Here is an 18,486-nt window from a genome sequence, read left to right on the forward strand (position 1 = left end):
AGCAGGCCTAAAAATTCTAAAATAAAAACATTGCCTTCTCCTTAGACACAGAGAAGGCTTTTGATAAAGCTGAATGGGGTTTTCTTTTCTCTACTTTATCAAATTTTAGATTTGGATCACAATTTATAAATTGGGTTAAAATATTGTATAAAGACCCAAGGGCTGCAGTTATAACCAATGGAATTATTTCACCTTTTTTTGGTTTGTCACGTGGGACCCAACAGGGGTGTTCGCTCAGTCCTCCATTATTCATTATTTTTATAGAAACTGTGAGTATTAGGACAAATAGTGATATTAAAGGCATAAAAACGGTCCAAGTTGAACACAAACTATTTCTTTATGTCATTTAATGGACACCCTAGAATTCTATTCAAAAGTTTCTGGATACACAATCAATTGGTCCAAGTCTGAGGCTATGCCACTTTCGGATCTGTGCTATTCACATATGGTGGAGAAATTTAAATTTAAATGGACACCTAAAGGCATGAAATATCTGGGGATTAAACTATGCCAAGAGCTGGGTGAATTACCCTCACTAAATTTTAACCCAGTGTTGTCAAAAATTAAAACAAGTTTTGAAAAGTGGGAAGCACTAAAACTGACTTTGTGGGGCAAGATTAATATTATTAAAATGGTTATAGCACCTGAGCTTAACTATGTGCTCATGATGCTACCTATTTCTATCCCTCAGGACGTGTTTAAAAGGTATGAAACGTTGGTAAAAACATTTCTTGTGGGAGGGTAAAAGAGCAAGAATAAAACTGGATACATTGTATGCCCCCAGAGAGAAAGGTGGACTGGGACTTTCAAACCCAAAGTTCTACTACTTATCATTTGAAATGGCAAAATTAGTTAAGTATTGGGAGGAAGGTAAAGATAAACAAGAATGGTTAAATTTTGAATGTGATATCTGTTCACCATTTCATCCAAAACACAAACTGTCTCAAAAGATGAATACAACTAATCCGGTTATCATTCATTCTTGTGAGGTCTTGTCAAAGGTACATAAAATGTTGAAACACCAGCCTGTGTGTTTCAGTTCTTTGTTGTTTTGTACATGCATGTTCTTGTATGTCACAAACATTTTGAAAACAATAAAAGCTTTAATTGCAAAATGAAATAAAAACACATCCTCATTTATGTCAAATGCTTTAAAGACACAACTTAGAATTAAATGTTTTGGAGAGTTTTTTTTATAAATGGTCTAGAAATCTAGATGGATGCGCTGATAGATGGCTGGAAAGAAAACAGAAAGCATGATATGATTCATGAGGTTGGGGCAGCAGTAGCTCAAGTGGTAGAGCGGGTTTTTCTCATGATCTGAGGGTCATGGGCTCGATTCCAGCTCTCGCCAGGGAAATTTTGCTGTTGTGTCCTTAGGCAAGACACTTCACCCAACTTGCCTGTGCTGGTGGTGGTCAGAGGGGCCGACAGCGCCAGATGGCAGCCTCGCCTCTATCAGACCTCCCCAGGGCGGCTGTGGCTACAAAGTAGCTTACCATCACTGGCAGTGTGTGAATGTGAGAGTGCATGGAAACGTCTCTGAATTTCTTAAAAAGCGCTATATTAGATCGATTTATTATTATTATTATTATTATATTTTTTGTATATTTGTATGCTTTCACTGAAGTGCCAGAATCAATCCATGCTTCTAAGGCAGTTTCAGGGTTGGTTTATGGAAAGCATCCTTCTGATGATGTGGGCACTTCCGAGAAGCACAATCTTCTGAATTTCTTGGACTGTTGGGTTTCCAGGAATCTGTTTTGTTCTCTTTTCCAGTCCCTTCTTGATGAGGCCAAGTGTGCCCACTACGACAGGTATTGTTGCTGTCTTCATCCCCCACATTCTTGTGACTTCTATTTCCAGGTCCGTGTACTTTGATAGCTTTTCAAGCTCCTTGGAGGTGACATTTTTTTCAGATGGGATGGTCATGTCAATCATGAGGCAGGTCTTCTCTTCTTTGTCTTTGATGATAATGTCTAGTCTGTTGGCCATTATTTCTCTGTCTGTGTTGACTGGCATGACCCAAAACACTGTGATGTTGTTGTTTTCAGTCACTGTTGGTGGTTGGTGTTCATACCACTTATCTGCAGCTGGTAGATGGAAAGGCTTGCAGATCTTCCAGTGGATATAGCTTGCTGCCCTGTCATGTCTGTGGATGTACTCAGTTTTGGCTAGAGTGGCCTGAGAGAATGTGGTCAATGGTTTCTTCATATTGGCTGCACATTCTACACATGGGGTGTGTTCCATCTTTCATGATCTTGTGGTGGTATGATCTCACTGACAGGCTCTGGTCTTGTGCTGCTATCAACAATCCTTCAGTTTCTGCCTTCAGTCTTGCTCTGCGTAGCCACTGATGAGTATGATCTTGTTCTACGTCTGCTTTTTTTTACTCTCAAGGGGTATTGTCCATGCATTGGTTTTTCCTCCCATGTTTCTCTCATCCTCTTTTGGGCCCATTTCTTTGCCTCCCTTTTGGTCCTCTTGGCAAAGCTTGTTACTGTTTATTTCTCTTTTCTTGCCACACCTGGGATGTTTAGTTCCTGTGCATATCTTATAGCTTCTTTTGTAACAGAGTACAGCTTCTTTCGAGCTTCATGTTGACAAACAAGGATCAGTAGGGCATCGTCTGTTGTTTCAAGGTAGGTTTTCAATGCCATTGTTGTTGTTTTGTAAGCCATCTCAAGTTGGGTAAGTCCTCTGCCTCCAATCTGTCTTGGTAGATAGATTCTTTCAACATCCGCTTTTGGGTGGTGCATTCTTTCAGAAGTCAGCAATTTTCTGGTCTTGGTGTCTAGTTTCTTTACTTCCTTAAGTTGCCAATTGATGATGTTAAAACTGTATGTAACCATTGGAACAGCTAAAATGTTGATGGCTTTGATCTTATTTGCAGCATTAAGTTCGCTCTTGATGACAAGCCTGACTCTTCTGTAGTACTCTTTGTTGACTTTTTCTTTCATGGTGGCATGTTGTATTCCAACTCCTTCATTGACCCCAAGATATTTGTATGTATCCTCTTGATTGAGCTCCATTATGACAGTCTCTTGGTCGAATTGTATGTTTGATGTTGATGTGAGTTTTCCCTTTTTGAATGTAGCCTTTGCACATTTGTTAAGTCCAAATTGCATGCAGATGTCATCACTGAAGAGCTTGACTATTTGCAGTAGTCCCTCTTGTTGGTTATCATTTTTGGAATAGGTCTTCAGATCATTCATGTAAAAAAGGTGGTTGATCTTCTTACCTTGAACCTCATATCCATGTTTACTGTTGTTTAGCATGGTGCTGAGTGGGGCTAGACATAGACAGAAAAGGAGAGGTGATAGTGAGTCTCCTTGAAAGATACCACACCTCACTTTTATTGGTCTTGTCTTGATGGATCCTTCCTCATAAGTGAGCATCATAGTGGTCCTCCATGATTCCATACTTGTCTTCATGAAGTTGATGAGAGTTGGTGAGATTCTATGAAGTTCCATTACTTTGATGATCCATGAGTGTGGTACGCTGTCGAAGGCTTTCCTGTAGTCTATCCATTCTGTACTCAGGTTTTTCTTCTTCCCCTTGCTGTCTTCCAGTATCATCTTGTTGATCAGGAGTTTGTCTTTGCTTCCATAGCTACTTCTCTTACAGCCTTTTTGTTCTGGTGGTAGCATGTTGTTGTCGAGGAAGGTGTATGTTCTCTCTGTGATGATACTTGTGAGGATCTTGTACATCGTTGGTAAGCATGTGATTGGTCTGTAGTTCTTAGGGGTTTTTGTGTCATTGGTCTTGGGTAGCAGATATGTTAGACCCTGTGTTAGCCAGGCTGGGCTTTTTATTGGTGTTTTAATGATTTCTGTGTATTCTCTTGCAAGATCTTCATGTATGACTTTGAGATGTTTAAGCCAGAAGTTATGTACTTTGTCTTCTCCAGGTGACTTCTAATTATTTGCTTTCTTTAGTGCCAGTATTACTTCTGTCTTACTGATGTTTGTCTACTCCTGGACTGGTCGGCTCTTCAGTCTTTCTGCTTCTTCTTTGATCCATTGTGCTGTCTCATTGTGGTTTTTCTCTTTTTCCCAAACATTGCTCCAGAACTCTTCTATGTTTTCCAGAGATGGTAGTTCTTTGATTTCTATATTATTATTATTATTATTATTATTATTATTATTATTATTATTATTATTATTATTATTATTAAAGTCTGGAATTAATATCTTGTTCCTGTTGGAATCATCAGCAGGTGTAACTAAACTCTAAACACATCACTGGGAAAATAAAGCCTCCAAATCAGGTCAGCGGGTGAAAGATAAGAAGCACTGCCCTCAGTGGGAACACTTTCAGTGGCCTCGCAAACCCAATTACTCATCTCTACTGAACCAAGATGGCCATCAGAGTTCAGGTCACCTTCAAGTTGAACTTTAAAACATGAAAGGTTTCAGTTTAACGAAAGATCAACCTTTACTTCCTGAATGTGATGCACATCCTGGTGGAGACAGGATGTTATAGATGTACTGAAAACAAACAAATATAATGTTGTTTTTAATTGGAAGAAATATTTGATTGAGTTTCTTGAAGAGTTTTAATTCAAATAATTTCAATTTGGGCATTCTTTTGTTTTAAACTCCTCAGCTAAATTTTGGAAACTCACAATAAAGTTTACTTATTAACATTTCAAATTTTAAAAATGACCAACAGCCAAACACAGTGTGAGTTTTGTTTTATAAACTATATTTTATGAGTGTGAGTAGAATGGGAAGAAAATCCTTATTTCCTCAACTAGTATAAAGCAACAGTTTGTTGCTCTGATACTTTAATGGTATTTTTTCTTTCTACTCAAAGTGTTTGCTTAAAGTTTAAAAAACAACAATAATGGCTGTTTGAGATTTCCAAAAGGTGTAAGGTCATCATTTGTGTATTTAGTTTGAGACAACAAAGGTGAACAGTTAAAATAAATCAATATGGCATGCTCCAAGTCAGTGTTTACTGTTTGATTTTGATCTTTGACAAACTTACACCTTCAGACTCAGATATAAACAATATTTAACCTTTGCCAAATGTTTTTACAGGTTAAACTTCCTCTGTTCAAATATAAAATCATTTTTATGTTCTGTGTCTGTGGCAAAAATCTCATATCCACCAGAGCATTAAACATGGAAAACTGTGTTGTAGGAAAATGGAGCAAGTTACCACTTACAACAAATGATAGAGTAAGAACTTCTATCTAATGAACCGGTTAAATCTTTATTATTATAAGTTTTTATTAAATAAGGAACTTTCCCATCTGATTCCTAACCAGATCCACATCTGGTCTGCTTCTGGCTCAAGCCTTTAACATTTCACTCCAGAAATAAATGAGAAATCCAAGGACAAAGAAATAAAATTAAAACATGATCACACACTGGTAGTGTTGTTTCGGCCCCTGCCACAAGGGGCAAAAATATCCACTAGTATGTCACTGAAAAAACATATTTTAATGATTATTTCTGATAATAATCGGTCATTATGTTTTTCATGCAGGCTGAAGATGAAAACTGTCTCCTACACCTATCTCCTGCATTAGCCTCTGATAGAAAATAGATGGTGAAACTCTAGGATTAGAAAAGACTGAGAGATCTACGTCACACTGTAACATTCATGGACTCACCCATCTTGACTCATGATGAGGACGGCTGTTGTTGAATTAGCATCCAGGAAACAGCAGAGAACATTTCAGCTAGTAGAAGCTAACTGTTAGCATTAGCAATTCCACCACACAGCAGAACTCCTTTGAGTTATTTGTGGAGATAAAACATCAACATTGCAGAAGTAGGGTAGTGGTAGGGTCATGTTGCTGCTATCCATTCTAAGGTGAGATGTCCAAATATCAGGAAATAGGACCAAAATCTGTCATCTGAAGCTACTTTCTCCTCCAGCAGACTTCTTCGTCTTCAAACAGGCACACCTGAGCATTTTTCACCAGAGAACAACTAACAAGCCATTGATTTCACCTAGAAACTATACAGCAAATGTGTTAAAAATATTAGTGGATACAAAGCATTAACGTTGCAAAGCAAACAGAGCCTGTGGTACAGTCACATTACTGTTATCCAATCAGAAGTAAGATGTCTAAATATCAAGAAATAAGACTCCAAATCCTGCTGTGTTCTGCTCTACTTTGATCAGGCTCACTTCTAGTTCCTGAAACGGGCACACCGGAGTTTTGCTTCTACTAGAGACCACTGCAAATGTGTTAAACATATGAGTAAAACACCACTTTTGAAGTTACGATTCAGATCCATAGAAGAGGGCATCAGAAAAACATTTTAATGGTTAATAACTTATCTACTGTAGATAGCTCCTGGAATTACCTCAGTCTGAAAAAATAGATTCAAACTCTAACTGGATTGAGGAGCTAACAGCTAGTCCAAGCCAGGCTATCAGAAACAATTCATAGCGGGTTGCTAACATACTCTTTACGAGCCTGAGGGTTCACCATCAGTTTGTTGGAAACTGTTATAAGCAGTTAAAAATAACATTTGCAGGCAGAGTTAATAACTTTTGGTTTAATCTGGGGAACGTCCAGCAGCAGCTTCTGCTGGGATTACTGCACAATACAAACAGACTGCACTCTAAAGGTTTTTAATTATCATTTCCATCAACCATGAAGAAAACTCGTGTGTGTGTGTGTGTGTGTGTGTGTGTGTGTGTGTGTGTGTGTGTGTGTGTGTGTGTGTGTGTGTGTGTGTGTGTGTGTGTGTGTGTGTGTGTGTGTGTGTGTGTTGGTGGAGCATTCACTTTACCAGCTCAGGCAGAACGATTGACAGGAAGCCAGACAGGAAGGAAGACGAGCCCCAACCCATGAAGTGCCATTGTTTATGTGACGCGACTTGAAGCGTCCAGAAGTGACTGGCGGCGAGCTCCTCAGCTGCTCTGACCCACTTTTCAGAGCGTCACAAAATACACATATGGAAAAATCAAAAGGGACGCTTGTTGTTTTTTTTTACTATTATTTCAACCACTGCAGCAGAAAAGTGTGATTTAGAAGTTTTTTGGGTCTTCTCAGAAGAATGTTACAGCTTTGTTGCATTTGTGTTTACAGTGTATTCATTGGTGTGAAGTCATAACTAATGTGAATTATTAATGTGTATTCTCTATAAAATAATTCGTAAATGACACAAAACTTTTTTTGTTTGTTTTAAAATGTAAAATGAAATAGCATTTCAAACCATTTTATTTTGAAATGGTCTTAATAGTTTCTTGAGTCGGGCTTCTAAGGAGAACAATTATTATCTCAATAATAGGTCCTAGAGGGTGTTTGGAGTTTGGAGAAACAGACCTTGTCTGTGTTAGCCTCCATTGTGTTTATCATGGACCTGTCTAATTACTGGAAAACCTGCTTTTGATAGGGTGACCAGATCCCAACTTGCCAAATGTGGGACAACGTGAAGTTCCAGTGTAATGAGAAATAAAAAACGTATATTCTGCCTTTTAGCCATAACATCACTGTTACATATACATAAAATAATTCTTATCATATATTTCTTGTATTTATTTTATTTGAATGCAACATGAACAAGCATACAGCAAAAAATTTACTATTCCACAGTTCCTCTCAAGTTACCACAACATAACTCTTTGGGCCTTCTGTAGTGGCTCTCATCATTTTAATAATACAGATAGGCCCACCATAATAAAAACATGCAGGTTTAAGCAGCTTTTCAGAGTTTTCATTGAATGTTTTCCACAACAGAATGACAGTAAAAGTACCAGTAATATTTTTTAGATCTATTTATGTTTGTTTTTAATGAATTTTCCACTAAAATCAGCATCTCACTGAAAAAATATCCATATTTTTTTGGCTATTTTTTCATAATTCAGAAACAAAATGATTTTTTAACATGACAACAAATCTTAATTTTAGGTGAAAGAAACAAACATCAGATTCTAATATCTAAAAATTCAAATCTAATAATAAGGTTTCTTAGAGTTAATTTTTGCTTCAAAATTCTGAGAATAAGTTATCAAAGCTTCCATTTATTCTCTCATTATTTCTTCACTGTGCTTTAAGAGGCTCAACATGTACGCAGACCTCCCCCTCTCCTGAATCAAACTGCAAAGCTGGTAAAATTGGAGGAAGAGAAGGAAAAAAGGGGCATGACATTATGACAAAGAAGAAATGATAAATGGCAGCAGAACTAAACCAGGCATCTGTGGAAGTGGAAGTCAACAAGCAGGGTCATTGTCATGTAGATGAAGACGAAAGCAGGGTGTGAAGGTATTGAATGTAATGTTTGGAGCCTACAGTGCAGTAAACTTTTAACCCCGCCCACGACCTTCAGTTCCTTTCTGGTTCAGGCCCTTCAGAGCAGATTGATGGTAGCGGTGCACTTCCTCTGCAGGGAGGGAGCGTGACCTTTGCTTCAGGAACAGCTGACCACTGAGCATTCAAGGCTGTCAACTCTACGTTGAGTCAACAAGATCTGAAATTTAATGTAAACTTTAAAATGTGAATGTTATAAATAAGGATTTAAAAATCACTTGGTCATATTTGTTTTAAAAACAATCACAGCAATAATAATTAGGAACAATCTGCACTTACCTTGAGGAAGCAAAACACAGATATTCCAACTTTCTTCTGTTAATCTCCACTTTTGAAACCTATGTGTAAGTCATTGTTATTCATAAAGCACTCTTCACTAAGCACGTAACTGAAAGAAAATACAAAAATGGTGTCTATGCTGTGGTGTAAAACGTGTAAAAGGTGTCTAAAGAGACTAGATCAAAAGAAAGGTCAGTGCTGCCGCTTGTGGCTCTTTAGGGTCACCATGGCAACCACATACCTGTGTCTCTTGCACCCTGACAGGGGTTTTATAACATAAGCAGACAGAAATGCAGAAATTAAATTATTTTTCAAACATGCACATCATGTGTGAAATTTTAAGCTGAAACCCTGAATCGGAACAAGTAGAAGCAGCTGAATGTCACACATGACCTAAGGTGATTTATGTGGAAGACAGCAGTTTTAAAAGATCCTTCAGCTTCAGCATTTGCAAATAAAAAGTCAAAAATCTAGAAAAAAAATGAAGGTTAAGAGGAATTTAATAATTACTTTGTTACACTATTTACCTTCTGGGATGTTTTTGAAACTCGGTGAGTTTTCGGGGGGTGGGGTACAGACATCTTATCTGTTGTAGACCTATTGAGGTCAATAGCAGTTCAACATGTCTGCTGCAGACAGAGGACAGCAACCTTTAGCATTATGAGTTACAGTTTCATCTACTCTGGAGGATTTATTACCATTTTAATGACATCCTGACAACTTTGCTATCAGCGTCTTGAATCATGGATTGTGAGAGAAAAGCCATAAGTCCAAAGAGAATACCTAAGAGCAGTAACTGACATCACCGGACTGCACCTCCCCACTCATGAGGAAGAGACGCGTGGTGATTTGTGTCTGTTTACTGCTCCGAGGTTGCAAAGTTCATTCAGGTAACAAAACTTGCATCAAACAAAAAGGTTCCCTTGTTGACACTCTGTCTGCACTTTAGTTTCCATCGAGAAATGAATTTGTGATCAATACCATTCATCTGCAGCCTTTGCAACGCACAGTCGGTCCCAAAGTCGGATTAATGAACCTGAATATAATCCTTTCGATGTTTTTTCGTCGTGTCTCCTTGCATTCCTGCACTTTGATTGATACGTCTCTGCGCGTGTTTGCTAATGCAAAACAGTAAAACTCTTCTTTGATGCCTCCTACAAAGCCAGAGCTCCTGCACAGAGACAGTGATATCCCTAAATCACTATCATCATGCAGACTACTAGTAGTGAGGAATGCAAATGTCAGAGTCCTGGTGAGCTGGCATCAGATGCAACTAAACATCCCTCTGACCTTTAAATGATCATATAAGAGAGAGGAGTGCTGGGTAAAGAGGAAAACACAGAGGGGATTTCCCCCCCCCCCCCCTGACTGCAGGCGTTCAGTCTGCCGTCGTGAGAGATCTTTAAAGTTGCACCTGTACAGCAAAGTGGGGGTGCGTCTGGAGGCTTGATGTGGGCCCACTTTAGTTCTCTACCCCCTCAGGAAAGGAAGGAATTAGGCAGGCCTTTGTTGTCTGTGACTTTCTACACCTTATATATGTTTTAAAGGGGTAAATACAAGAAAGCTGTCTGCCCAACACTCTCACACACACACACTTTATGAAAATCAGCCTTGGTTGACTTCTTCTGACTTCCTGTAAAGGTAAATTAAGCATTTGATTGCATCAAAACATCAACGTGTTTGCGAGCCCTCACCATTGCACCGTTCCATACAGTAGATGAAGCCCCCCCCCCAACAGCTGGTTTCACTTTTATTCTCTCGCCATCGCTCTCCCTCTCTCTCGCTTTCATTTTGTTCAAAGTGTCTCTCTTTTGATTCCTCTTGAGTAATGGTGTGAGATTCGCTTTTAACTTCTCACACGGTTTCCACAGCTGGCTATCCTCTGAGCAGGACGTTGGAACAGATGCAGGTTTAAAAAAAAACAAAGGCATGAGCTTGTCTGCATGACAGTGATTTTCTCCATCTGCTTTCCACTGATGCCTGCAGGAACAAAAACAGTAAAGAGAAAACAGCGAAACCAGCAATGTCAAAGTTGAAGCTAATCAATGAAAATATAAAACAGCTTTGACATGTTCACAAATGCAGCAAATATATTACAGTTTTTGTTTGATTAGCATTGTTGACATTACTAATTATAATGATATCATGTCATGTTGCACAAAAAAGCCAAATAAATCTGCGTGGTGTGTAACTGGATTTTGATTTCTGATTTTAACTTTGGAGGTTCAGGTCCAACAAGAGTTCAAAACTCACAGAGATGTTGAGTCTCTTCATTTATACAAATAAAGCCACAATTCCACAGGGCAACTGGTTGAATACAAGAAAAAATGCAAAGATTTAGTTGGAACCACACTGGAATGGCACGTGCAACACTTGCTGAAGTTTAATTCATGGCATGGTTATTGTGAAAGTCATGGAAACGTTCTCATCACAATTCTGTTCAATTTATTTACATGGCACTGAATTACAAGAGTCATGTCAAGGCTCTTCACGAAAGTAAACATTCCAGTTGAACCTACCTAACTGAGTTCAGTTCATTATGCCAATTAGCTGTCAGTGCCCCCAGGGCAGCTGTGGCTACACTGTAGCTCATCACCATCAGTGTGTGAATGTCTGCGTGAGTGATACACTGTAGTGTAAAGCCCTTTGGAGTCCTCTGACTCTGAAAGGTGCTATACAAGTGTGTCATTTATCATTTAGTTAAAAGTTTCCTGTGTTAGAAAATCCAGCAGATGGTATCGAGTCGCTGACTTGTTGTGTCAGAGACTTTACAGCAGTCCCCATACTAAGGCTTAGTTTCTATGTTTCTGTCAGCAGCACACCCCCAACCCCCAACGCACAGGTATTGACAGAGATGTTTTCCATTTATACATCACTGGTGTTGTGAATCAATTCCTCGCCAGGACGGCAGAGGGTGTAGTGCTTTTCTGGTGCATCTTGCCACCAATGCAGTTACGTCTCTAGTGTGTTTATATTGTGTTTATGTATTTCAGAGACTTTAGCATGGACAAATTTGTTCTCCACCTCTTCCTCCAGTCACCACCGCTTAAGTCACGTTTCCCGTCATTTCCTGACACAAAAAGTTTGCTGCTTATTGTTGTGCTCCTTCAGCCGCAGGTGTATAAACATTTTATATCATCCGATTGTTGATCATCCGCGAAGCGTTATTCAACCTGCTCCGGGTCTCTCCCTAGATGTGTTCGGTTTCAGTTTTATTTTGCTGAGATGGAATGGCGGTGCTGTTGACGGAGTTACAGGAAGCGACATCCTGACGTATATCACAGGCTAGCTGTCTCCATCGCTTTTGACGGATATTTAGAAAAGTGGCAAGCCTATTGAATAGCTCCTGCGACGACAAATAATGGCGTTATGTTTCTCCGCACCGACGTAAATGGAGAAGTATAAATTAGCTTTAAGCAAGCACGTAGGTGGAGAAGACATGCCCCTTAAACAGGAACAGACCTCCAACAGAACCTGGCTCAAGATGAGCAGCCAGGCAGTTAATATCAGGAGAGCAAGAATGATCAGTGGTCAGGCACAATCCAGATTGTTTAAATGTATCCTGGTTTTCTTTGCAGTTTAGTCCCCAACTTCTAACAATGTTGTCTGACATTTGTCTCACTTAAAATTCACAGATAACGAGACCCAACTGAGACAGGTCTCTAAATCACATGACAGCTGTGTGGCAATTCTGAGAGAACATTTGTTCTGCGACTGCAACTTATGCCAGGCAACTGAAAACCATCAGCCATGTTTCAAAAGAAAGTTTCAACACGTGTTGTCTGCAGTTTGCTGACAAGAGTCAGTGCCCTCAGATCCTGACTTAAGACTTTGGATATCTGAGAAACAGGTCCTGTTAGGCTTCAGCAACTGGCTGACTTACTTCTCTTGGAGCTTTTTCACATCCAGTGAGGTGCCAGTCACACCACGGTAAACCCCGTCAGGATCTCACTCAAACCTGTGATGGACAGGTCTTTTCTGTGAAGAGGTGTGGTCTGGAGATGTCAAGCTGGGCTCTATTATAGGGAGCTGTACTTAATAAGGTCCACAGCTGAGAAAGTGCCTGCCCTTAATTTCCAATTTCCCCTTTGGTATAATACCATCGTTGTGGGAGACGGAGATAGAATCACACCTCTTGCAGAGTTCAAAATTGAAATGTAAAGGTCTAAGAAGAGTGGAAACAGAAATTATTGGATGATGTTGAGTCTTTTGACAAGCAGGAAGCTAAATTTCCGAAAGAAACATCAACCCTGAGTTTCATCATCAAAACTATTTTTCAAACACAGTTGATTAGTTGTTTTATTTGACGTGTAACACCTTTACTCTCACCATAGCGTGTCTCAGAACTGTTCACAAATACCCTCAAAGAAAAGGGTGAAAGGAAAAAGAAGGTGGAGTGGGGTCCAAATATCCAAGCCTGTAATTCCTTAACACATTTCTAGTACCAGAGCTTGATCTAAAACCTAAAATCAACAGCAGATAAGTCATTTCTTAGTCCTTCTACTTTGATCTGGAGACCCCCACCCACCTCCCCTCGGGGGTTTAAAAGGGAGGCTGAGGAGCCCAATGCTTATGAGGTTCCTGTTCAGGACCCCTGCTCTGAATCTGGTGTTTAACACCCTTGAAGTGGGGTAAAGAAGGAATGCAGGAGCCCTGTGAACCAGATGCCATCAATGTCTTCATCAAGTATGATTCGCTTACCATTGTAGAAAACCTTTACATGGTAATTTTTTTTATATTTAAGCCAGCTTTTTAATACAAAACTGACCAAAAAATCTGGACTTGTTTAGTGTTGCTGCTCTAAATTAATATTTTTCTAAAACTGGGATTTTAAACATGTTTCAGTTTGAAAACGGTTCAGTTTTGCAATAAATAAAAGTAATCTAAAAGAAGAGGAGGGAGTGACACGAGGTCAGCTCATTTACAGATGTAATCAGTCGTCTTCCTGTCTATTCTTGCCTTATTCACGCAGCCTGGCCTTCACTCCCCAACTGAAACTGGACACCAAGGGTTTGTTTTGGGTTTACAGCTCCAGAGGACAAGGAGACAAACAAGCCTGGGAGGAGGAGAATAAATGAAAGAGATTGTTGTTGTGCTGTGGTAAAGCTGACAGAGAAAAGCAGTCACACTAAAAAAGTTTAAGTGACTTTTAGGAGGTTTATGCCTATAATGGCAATGGTAGTTGCGTTGCTCCGCCATGTTTATAGATCAATTAAACTAGTTTGAGAAGATCTATAATTGCAGAACCAAACCACAGAGGAAATAGATCCCAACTGGGAGCTCATGTTACGTCTCTGATTGGAAAGCAGAACGTGTAGGTCACACCAAATAAACATGGAGGGCTGCCACTAACTCCTACATCTATGCTCAGTATTTGAAATACATAGTTTTTATGTGTTAAATAAATCTACAGAAACATATCCATGCCTTTTAATTTAACATGAATTGTACACATTGAAAAAGAATCTCAAAACAGGAAGTGACTTCCTTCTATCGCAAATCTTTTCATCAGAATAAATAAATAAATTGGGCCTAAACTCTGATCCCAGGCCAGCTAAAAACAAAATGACGGAACAAATGTGGACCCTAAAGCTCCTCGGATCAGAGTTGCGTATTTGTAGAGTACACGGTCTTTAACAGGATCAAAACCAGCCTGATCTGAATCTCCACAAAAGGCCAAAATACCTCTGTGAGCCCACCTGTTGGTGGACCACACAGCTCACTCAAAGGTCTACTGATAGTGTTGGAGATTAAAGCCGATCTATCTGTGTCTGAGCAGGCCCTGAAGGGCGACGGGGGTCATCAGGAAGGGAAGGTGGAGGAGGCTTTGAGAGTCGAAGGGGTGAGCATCCGGCAACTGGGAGGTTAACCATGGTGCTGGGGATGGGACGGCAGCTTTGGTGGGGGTGAAGGGGATGGAACTTCCACTCTGTGACTAGCTGACTGATGGGGAAAAAAAGAAAGTCCCTCATGACCCCCACCCTGTTGCTCCCCAGCCGAGAAGAGCCGGACGAGACTAAAGCCCCCCATTGTTGTCCCCTCACACAGGATCACCAAGTCCCTGGCAGGAAGAGAGGGAACATGGGGTTGGGGGAAGGATGGTGCCTGGTCTGGGAGGGTTGAGTTGTGTGTGTGTGTGTGTGTGTGTGTGTGGGGGGGGGGGGTCGTCCCGCCAGCTCGAATACAATCGTGTGATAGGACTTGGCCCTATCTAATCAAGGGCAGGAGGTCACTTCCGAACAACTGGGCAATAAAAGATTATTTCCAGCCACATAACAGAGGAGCCGTTGAAGGGAGGCAGGAGGGAGAGAGAGAGAGAGAGAGAGAGGGAGAGGGGGCGGGACGGAATGAGAGGGAATGGAGCAAAAGAAGAAGGAGGGGGGCGGGGGGTGTCTGTGAGGAGAGGAAGTGAATTGAAAAAACCCAGCAGACGGGAACCATCTGTCTGGATGCACAGTCTAATCTCAGAAAAAGAGGGAATTGGGGGGGGGGGGGGGGGGGGGGGGGAGATGAAAAGGTTTAAGCTTCCTCACAAATATCTCTCTCTCTATATATATATAGATATATATATGAAGAGAGAGAGAGAGAGAGAGAGAGAGAGAGAGAGAGATGGGACGATGGCGTCAAAAGAGTTAAGTGCTCGCCCCATAATCGGAAGGTTGCAGGTTCAAGCCCCACTCAGTCTGTCGTTGTGTCCTTGTGTCGTTGCAAGACACTTTACCCGCCAAACCTGCTGGTGGTGGTCGGAGGGACCAGTGGCGCCTGTGTACGCCAGACTCACCCCTGTCAGTGCGCCCCAGGGCAGCTGTAGCTACAATGTAGCTCATCACCACCAGTGTGTGAATGGGTGAATGACTGCGTGTTGTAAAGTACCTTGGGGTTCCAGGAATCTAGAAGGTGCTATATCAAATACAGGTCATTCACATCTCTTCATCCGTCATCTATCTACGGTTTATTGCCAGGTGTGCCTAATGTGCATGTGTGAAGGCTGTTTGTCGTTGTTGGTTGTGAAATCAAAGGAGAAATTAGAAGAGAAGTGGTTGCATGGGGCCTGGAATGCAGCAAACACACAAAACTGCCCCCTGGGGCTGGTAGAAGAGGAACAGGGACGTGGTTTTGTTTGACAGAGACGGTCTGTGTGTGTGTGTGTGTGTGTGTGGGGGGGGGGGGGTTCCTGCATGTATGTATCAGAATTAACCCTCAGCACGGATACAAAAGACTTTACTCGTTTTCCCAAATTGATCTGTAGATCAGGTAGGTTCTGCACTATATTCCAAACATTTTGACCATTCTGAGCATATTTAGGGATCCGATCCAGCAGCTAGACACCGTTTGAACTAGTGACAACTGGCAAAAGCAAATGTGGCACGTTAGCAGACAGTCTGAATACAGATGAGTCAATCATGCTGATGAAACAGGAGCCGCTGATCAAAAACAAATATGGAGCAGCCATTAATTACAAAAGGATCTCGCTGAGTGATTGCTGAGGGTGGTGTGCTATATTGATCCGTGGGCCTCACCCCCTCTTGTGATGATCATCATTCCCTCCAGCTGGCCTTTGTTTGGTAAATGGCAGACAAAGGCAAGAGACAGGAAGAGGGCTCGGAGGGGAATGTGGTATCAGATGGCCAGTAGCTGCATACACACGGAGTGTGTGTGTGTGTGTGTGTGTGTGTGTGTGTGTGTGTGTGTGTGTGTGTGTGTGTGTGTGTGTGTGTGTGTGTGTGTGTGTGTGTGTGTGTGTGTGTGTGTGTGTAAGTTCCTGTGGGTGTGCCCAGAAGCAAAAGCTGAAAGCCCAGTGAAACACCTCCATCATGAATGGCCCTCGACACCTGATAAAACTCCACTAACGACTCTTTATGGCTCCCACGGAGGAAAAGGGCCGTCTGTCCTCGGCCACGCTGCCCATCTGAGAAACAAAGAAATCAAACAGCAGCATCTGAAGCTATTTTCTGTTAGTTCCTTTTAACAGATTTTAGACAACCACGCTGTTATTCCGACATTGTTTCAAATCTGTTTGTTCCAAATTATAAAAACAACAACTAATTATTGGATACCGCTTCATTAGAATAAAATTTGTTGTATAATGTGGGAAGGATGAAAAAGATAACGTTAATCTTTGACGTTTTGGGATGAATCCACACACAGATAAGTTTTAGATTGCACAAATTAGGGTTAGACTTCCTGAACTCATACTTCTGTTAACTTTAAGTCTGTTTGTTCATATTAATCTTCTGACACTGAGACTTGGGCAACAAAAGTACAAAGATTGTCTTGTCAAAAAAAAAGTATCCCAGTTTGAATCTTCTCTGATTGTAAAGTGTCTTTGAGTAGTGGTTAAAAGCGCTATATAAAACCTATGCATTATTATTATTATATTATTATTTGTTTTCAACAACTTTGGAAGGTTTTATGTTCAGTCGCTGGTTGGAAAAAAAATCCTACAATCGAATGAAAATTAAAAACAATTAGGATGTTGAGATAAAGTCAGCACTGTGTGCATACTTTTTTAAACTGGTAATATTTAAATGTGCCTGTTTTTTTTCTCTTTACAAATAAAAAAGGCTCTGTGAAAATAGTTGACCTCCAGAAGTGAGTTTTCTAGAATTAGTAGAAAAACTGAAACACTTTTGGCATGTCCTAAAAAGTCCTGCAGTTGCTGAACAAGAATTCTGGATTAGTCATTTTTTAAAATAAAACACCCCTCACGGGTTGCTCTACCACCAAAACCATCCAAATTAGAATATCTAAGAAAATATTGTTCACAAACGTTAACCATCCCTCTGAAGTCTACAGAAAGCCCCCTTCCTTTCCAAACTCCACCGCCTTCACGTTCTCCCCTGATTGCTAATTTCTATTTATATGCCATGAGGGGAAATAATGAAAACCAGATGAGCAGGCGGAGCGAAGCTGAAGCAGGCCTGTATGGTGATGAACGCTGTGGAAGACCATGACTGTTTATATCCTGCTGTACCTCTGCCATGCCAGTAGCAGTGGTCTGGTTAAGAACAGGACTGCCCCGGTAGGATGTGTGGGTTGGAGGTTCCACCATGACTCAGCTGGTAGTCATGCATGTTTGTTCTTGTATGGCTCCAAAAAGCCAATGCTGCAGAAAAGGGACCTGCCAAGCCTAACAGCTCTAAACAGCATTACGTGGGTGTGTGGGGTTGCTAAATTTACTTCTGAAACAAGTGCAAAGAGGAGGAGGGGAGGGGTCGTGGCTGTTTGTACTGAATTACCTAACACTGACTCAGATTTCTACAGCTTTTTACGTAGCGATTCGCTGATGATTACAAATGTGATGCAGTTATGGGAGCCTTCATGTGGCTAGATGAGAGAAAAGTGAGAGAAACTCTTCATAAGTCTTAAAAACGTTATCTTAGACGCTTGGTCTGATTTGATCAAACACCTTAGAGGGACATCAAAGACTACTGAGGTGAGTTCTAGAAATAGACGGAGTAGAATGTGTTTCACTTTCTTGCTAAAGGATGGAAAATATCAAGTAAACACTGTCTTCCTGTTCACCGCCTCCTGAGTACAGTTTAGGTCTCCTCCATCCTCCTCGTCTGCACAGACGCCACAGTGAAACCTGAAAAAAGGCCTTCTATTGTTTGCTCTCATTAAAAAGCCAGGAGCAAATGGGGCTCAGATTACAGATTTAAAAGACGACAGGAAATAGACAAATCACTAATCCACTTCCGTTCCGCTTATAAAATGAGCTTTGTGTCTGTGGATTATTTAAACAAAACCATTTGTGTGTGAAACTGCAAAAGCCTTTACTGCGGGGCTGTGGCTTGTGTCAGCTAAAACAACATTCTTGTTTGTCTTTTACCAGAGCTCTAAATCCAAAGATCCCAGGCCTGTTGCACGCAGCACCTGAGGGCACCGCCGTCTCATCTCGCTGATCATCAACACATTTTGAGGCTGCG

This window comes from Nothobranchius furzeri, chromosome 1 (assembly GCF_043380555.1).
Source record: "Nothobranchius furzeri strain GRZ-AD chromosome 1, NfurGRZ-RIMD1, whole genome shotgun sequence".
Classification (NCBI taxonomy): domain Eukaryota; kingdom Metazoa; phylum Chordata; class Actinopteri; order Cyprinodontiformes; family Nothobranchiidae; genus Nothobranchius; species Nothobranchius furzeri.